The sequence below is a fragment of the Orycteropus afer genome, unplaced genomic scaffold, assembly GCF_000298275.1.
Source record: "Orycteropus afer afer isolate SDZICR_OR568_19922 unplaced genomic scaffold, OryAfe1.0 scaffold00132, whole genome shotgun sequence".
Taxonomy (NCBI): domain Eukaryota; kingdom Metazoa; phylum Chordata; class Mammalia; order Tubulidentata; family Orycteropodidae; genus Orycteropus; species Orycteropus afer.
Window position 1 is genome coordinate 7,457,710 of NW_006921719.1, and position 7,082 is coordinate 7,464,791.

Here is a 7,082-nt window from a genome sequence, read left to right on the forward strand (position 1 = left end):
TACTTCTGTAGTAATACTGCCTCGGAAACCCAAGGAGGGGTCGCTATGAGTCGGGGCCGACTCGACGGCACATAACAACAACAACAACAACACTTCCCTAATAAGCCCTATAATAGTGAGCATTGTCTATGAGACCTGTGTGGCCATTGCAATGAATGGTCCAGCAGAGAAGTAGCGAGTGCCCTGGGAGGGAAGGTGTTGTCAGAATTGGTAAAATGTTGGGGGGTGGCGGTGAGTCTGGTTTCATAGGCATCAGCCTTGTGCTGCTGATAGTGATTCTGTCTCACCCTCATGAAGCTAGAGGAGGTCGGAAGATGCCACCCCCGCGTCCTTTTTGCAAAGGGTATCTTAAAGAGAGTCTACGAAGGTGGGGGCAAGAAGTGGAAAAGCCATTCCCAGCAGACATTTTGAAGAGTGTGCTGGAGGCAAAGGAAAGTACCTTAAAAAAAAAAAACTATGGCAACAAGTGTAATCTGACATTCTCTAGGCCTTTGCAGCCTCTGGGGTCAAATGGAGTCACATTACCACCCAAATTCCCAGTCAAAGCAGGCCCCCGCCCCCCAGGAGAGCAGAGCTCTGTCTTCCCTCCAAGCCAGGCAAATGCCACTTCACCACATGGTCTGTTGGGGATTCCTGGGCAGGGGACTCAGACACCAATGTGTTATCAAGGTTTTCTAGGAGAACATGATTTCAGTTTTTATTCAGAGCAGCCTCTCTTCACTTAGGACCTAACAGTATACGACTGCCCAAGTTGGGAACAGAGCCGAGTATCAAAACAGGACTGGGACCAGCCTCACCTGCCTGTGAGTTTTCCCAGTTCCACAATGATGGCTCTGGAATCAGACTGCTTGGGGTCAAAGGCAAATTTTACCTTTTACTGTGCAACCTTGTGTAAGGTACTTAACTTCTCTGTGCCTCAGAGAGATCATAACATAAACAACATGGGATTGATTGTTCTGAGGATTTAACAAGACAATGCACAGTCAGCACATAGTGCAGTGTCTGGTACTCACTAAGCATTATCTACTATTATTATAAGGTCCTTGGCTGACACAAACTGCACTTGCCTATTAACTTAAAGTTTGGTCGTTTGAACCCACCCAGCAGTACTGCAGAAGAAAGTCCTAGCAATCTGCTTCCATGAAGATTACAGCCAAGAAAACCCTCTGGACCAGTTCTACTCTGTAACACATGGGATTGCCATGAACCAGAATCGACTTTACAGGTAACGGATTTTTATTGTTATTATAATATAGGCCCATACTGTATATATTTATGGTTTGTTGCATCTGTTTGTGCAGTAGTTGACTGGGGAATAAATTGGACATAGATCTCACTCAGTGGACCCAGCCATTTTTCAACTAATCCTTTTTTTGTCTTCATAAAATTATTCTCTCAAAAAAAAAAAAAAAAAAGAAGCAGCAGAAGAAGCCTCCTTCAGGCGTAGTATGATCAGAACAACCAGCCACATCAGATTCTGCGATTCTAGAGATTGGCAGACCAAGAAGACTGCATCCCATAACATGTTGTTGGTGGTGTTGTTTGCAGTCAAGTCAGCCCCGACTCATAGCAACCCCTCCTTGGGTTTCTGAGGCAGTATCTATCATTCATATCAGTTCTATCCCATAACATAGAACTTCTCAATCCAGACTCTAGGAACACGTGGAAGATCCAGGATGACCATCAGAGGTCATACAAACACCTAAATCGTATGTACTATTTTTGTGTGTCTGTGCAGATTTCTGGGAGACGGTCCGTGACTTTCTTCAGATTGTCAAAGGGGCCAGTACACCTAAAAGGTTAGTAAGACACTTGCCTCAGAAAAGGCTGAAGAAGGCTCAGCAGGAGCCCTGGACAGCACAGCCACTCCCCACATACACCAGACCTCCCAGAAACTGGGACCAGGGGACAAAGCCGTACTCAGCTCTGCTCTGCAGCCCCTTCTATGAGAACCAGGCCCTCTCCAAAGTGAGGAGCAAACCCAACCAGGTGAAATGGTGAGAGCAAATCGCTGTTGTTGTTAGTTGCCATCAAGTTGACTCCAGTTCATGATGACCCCATGTACAATAGAAAGAAATGCTGCCTGGTCTTGCACCATGTTCACAATCATTACTGCATTTTAGTCCATTGTTGCAGCCATTGTGTAGTGCCTTCCAATCTACAGGGCTCATCTTCCAGCACCATATCACACAGTATTCTGTTGTGATCCATAGGGTTTTCATTGGCTAATTTTCAGAAGTCAATCATCAGACCTTTCTTCCAAGTCTATCTTAGTCTGGAAGCTCTGCTGAAACCTGGGTGATCTGCTGCTATTTGAAATATTGGTGGCATGGCTTCCAGCACCACAGCAGCATGCAAATCACCATAGGACGACAAACGGACAGATGGCTGGTGGGAGAGCAAGTTAGGAAGTCTAAAACCTCCAGCACAAATGTGTCATTATTACAATTACCCATAATAACAAGCGGCTTGTGATCCTGTTGGGGAGATAAGCCCATGAAACAGTACATAGACCCATCTCATCACAGACCAGGAAATGAAGTGCTCAGTGAAGCAGCTGGGACAGCAGGCCAAGCAGACACAGAGGGTGTGTGCAGTCCGTAGGCAGCTCAGACAAGAACAGACACAGCTTGCTGCAGCATGGGGGTGAGTCCAGGCTGTCACGCACAGGAGCCCTTTACTTCTCTGTACCTCATCTTCCTCACCTGCAATTGGGATTCCATGGACGGTGACAGCCTCCTGGTCCCTCTTTCTCAGTGGTTGCTTTGAGGAGCTAAGAAACTGTGAATGTGGGTAAGATCCTCGAGGTCTGATTCAGAAGTAGCTGGGGGTCCGGGGGCCCAAGTTCAAATCCAGCATTAGCACATCCTCCCTGGGCATTCCTGGGTGTAATGGGGTGAATAGTCCCTGCCACAGGGTTTTTGAGAGTCTGCAAAGTACAAATGTGCTTAATGTGCTTCCTAGATCACGTGGAGCCTGCCCAAGCTGTAGCCATTGTCACGATTCACTTGGAAAAGGAACAGAGAGACTCCTCGGGACACACTTGATGTCACCGTCAGACTGTCTTTCAGGTAAGTGCTGTGCAGGCGGAAGGCTGGGGCTGAACAACAGAGAGGCCCGGGGGTAAGGGCAGGAGAGGAGGAGGAGGAGGGGAACACTTGCAAGGAAAGATGAAAAATGTCCCAGAGAGAAGTTTAGTTGCACCTTTATGGTGAGCTGTGAGACTCCTTTTCCTGTCTCCTTGCAAATAAATAAATAAAATTCCAATAAAATATTTCTCATTGCCTTGCGAGATAGATCTATTCTGAGCTCAGCAACTCCAGTGTCGAGGGCCTGTGTTTCCTGTGCTCCTGGCTCTGTTCTCAGCTTTTCACAGGAATTAATCCTCGAGACGGCGTGTGAAGAGGGCTCTGTTATTCTTTCCTTTTTTACAGTTGAAGCAGCTGAGCCTTGGACAGCCAGGGAATTAGCAGAGACCCAGGACTCTGCTCAGCTGGCTGGTGTCACCAGCCAGGCCCAGGTTGGGGCTCTTCAAGGTGGGGCAGGGGAAGAAGAGAACATGGAGTCCCACATATCCAGAACACCTGGGCAACCTCACCTAACTGCTCCCAGGTCCCCCCCAGCCCTTGCTCTATGAGGCTCCAGCTTCCTCACCAGGTTGTGGCCCAAACTACTCTGGACAGCCCCTACCCAGACAGATGTAAGGCCCTCTCCGGCCCCAATCCCAGGTTCCTCACCTTGTCTGAGGCTGCTGTCTCACCTCGACCAGCTCAACCTGCTGCCTGGGTCAGGGTCATCACCAGGCCCTCAGCCCACACTAGGGGCCCTGTTGCCTAGCAGGTGGGTGAATGAATGGTGGTTAGGGCCAGAGAGCAGGGTATGTGGAATCACTCCTTGAGGACCTGCATTGGCATTGTGCCTCCTGGTCTGTTCGCCCCGCCCACCACCCCCACCCCCATGTAGCTCATGACTAAGCCTCCTGGGAAATGGGAAGGGAGCTGTTTACACCTTGGGAAAGACCGTTCTGCCTTCAGGGGTGAGCTGCCCCACTCTCCTGGCCCCACATCTGAGGTGGGTTAGCACACACCTTGTTTTATTGCACTGTGCAGATACTGCATTTTTTACAAATCAAAGGTTTGTGGAAATGCTTCATCAAGCAAATCTATTTTCCAACAGCATGTGCTCACTTCGTGTCTCTGTGTCACACATTTTGGAATTCTCACAGGATTTTAAACTTTTTCCTAATGCACACTAAATAGACCACCAAAACCAAAAACCCACTGCTATTGAGTCAATTCTGACTCATAACTACCCTCACTGAGTTTCCAAGGCAGTAGATTTTTACAGAAGTAGATTATCTCTTCCTCCTCCCTTGGAGCAACTGGTGGGTTTGAACCTCTGACCTTCTGGTTTAGCAGCCAAATGCCTTACCCACTATACCATCAAAACCAAAAAACCAAACTCACTGCCATAGAGTCAATTCCAACTCATAGCACCCCTCATTGGTTTCTGAGGCTATAAATCTTTACAGAAGTAGATTATTGCCCCATCTTCCTTCCACGGAGTGGCTAGTGGGTTTAGAACCACCAACCTTCTGGTTAGCAGTCAAATGACTTAGGTACTGTGCCACCAGACCTCCTTTAATAGTGCCTAAGGCACTTGACTGCTAACCAGAAGGCTGGCAGTTCAAACCCACCAGCCACTCCTTGGAAGGAAGGTTGGGCAACCTACTTCCACAGTGATACTGCCTCGGAAACCCAAGGAGGGGTCACTATGCATCGGGTCTGACTTGACGGCACATAACAACAACAACAACATAGTATAAATGTAACTTTTATATGCAGTGGAAAACCAAAAAGTTTGTGTGACATACTTTATTGCAATGTTCACTTTATTGCAGTGATTTGAAACCGAACCTGCAACATCTCCAAGATATGCCTGTATTTCTAGGTCTTCAAACCAATTTGTGTTGCTGTCTTGCTGTGTGACCATGACCAAATCACTTTACCTCTCTCGGCCTCAGAGACCTTACCAAAAGAATGGAGGGAGATTTCCAAATTTTCGCACACATGAGGACATTCCAAGACTGTTAAATGTTCTGTGCCTTGTGGATTTCAGAGCTAAATTCCTTTCACTAACCCACCAGCCACTCCTCGGAAGGAAGGTTGGACAATCCTACTTCCGTAGTGATACTGCCTCGGAAACCCAAGTAGGGGTCACTATGAGTCGGGTTTGACTCGACGGCACATAACAACAACAACAACAACAACATGCATTTGTCCCTAGTTTACTTTGACTACCACCGGAATGTTTCTGATAGATGACTCGCAAGTTTCAACCCTGGGCCTTCAAGCCCACATCACTTTGAGCAGAGAGGGAGAGGCACCAGCCAGATCCACAGAGTCAGTCTTTATGAGTGGGCCAAAGGAGCCCTGGTAGTGCAATGGTTAAGTGCTTGGTTGCTAATCAAAAGGTCAGTGGTTCAAACACACCAGCCGTACCATGAGAGAAAGATATGACAATCAGCTTCTGTAAAGATTACAGTATTGGAAACTCTATAAGGCAGTTCTAATCTGTCCTATAGGGTAGCTATGAGTCAGAATCAACTCAAAGGCAATTTTGGTTTTATGGGTGGGCAGGACACAGAGATCTCCATTTTTAAGAGGTTGCCCAAGAGGGGTATTCAGACCTAAGAAAGTAGAGCAAGGGGGCTAGCACAGTCTGCTTCTCCCTATCCCAATGCCTGACAAAATAAACAAGAACACTGACAAATTGTTTACTGAAAGAATGAGTCAATAAACCAAGAAGACAGATAATCTCCACAGAAATGGCTGCACTGGCCATGGGAGTGGGACACTCTTGACTGGGCAGAGTAGGCCTGGGGAATAAGATGTTCAACAGGTGGCAGGAAACATAGACCTGTGGCCCCCAACAAGGACGACCTCAGTGGTGAGGCCCGCCCCTCCCTCACCTCTGCACACTTCAGTAAACCAGTAAACCAGTTACCATTCAGACAACTTTGGCTCATGGTGACCCTATGAGTGCCAGTGTAGAACTGTGCTCCATAGGGTTTTCAATGGCTAATTTTTCCAAAGTAGATCACCAGGCTTTTTCTTCCTGGGTGTGTCTGGATGGACTCAAACTTCCAACCTTTTGGCCAGTGGCTGGGAGCAATAACTGTTTGCACCACCAAGGAATTCCTGGGCTATGGAAAAGCAGACTGAAAACACGGTGGCCCTCCAACTATCCTTTGAGGGGAAGATAAACTGGCCCTGTAGAAGAATAAGTAGAATGTCTGGAGAAGTCATTTGCAACAGTGGTGAACAAATGAAAAGAACTCACGAGGCAATCTTACATTGGATTGCCAGAAAAAGGGAAGGAAATCACATGCGGGCACAACTGAAAGAAAACATGAGTGGAGGATCAAAGACAGCGACTTCCTTATAACCAATAGCTTCATGCTGTGGAAGCTATTGAAAAGTTGCATGCTATGGAAAAGTTTACAAGAACTGGATATAAAAAGAGCACAAAGAAGAGATATAAACATAATCGCATAAGATGCAAAGGGAGCTTGCAGAGTTGTGGAAACACACTGAGGAGCAAAACGGCACCACTGCCCATCTCAAAAGTCAGCTGCAAATGGAGTACACACATCTGAAAAGCCAATCAATGGCATGGAAGTTGTTGTTGTTATTGTTGTTGTTGTTGAGTTGGCTCCGACTCACAGCTTCCTTATGTACAACAGAGCGAAACACTGCCCGGTCCTGTGTCAGGCTCATGAACCTTGCTCAGCCTGAGCCATCATTGCAGCCACTGTGTCAATCCATCTCCTTCAGGGCTGTTCCGGTTACCTAGTGCCAAGCTCTAGGGGCCGTGTGAAAGCCCCTCAGCCTTGGCCTTCAGCTCTGCCTCTTGATCACAGTCCACTCAAACTAGAGGCATCTCTTCACTCAGGCAGCTACTGGCTGCTGAGGCTGACAAGCCCAAAGTCAACAAATAAAATGGCACAGTCCTGATGTTACCAAACCACAAGGCAGGCCATTGATTCAAGTCCATTGAAAGTCCCAAGATTGTCAGAGCAT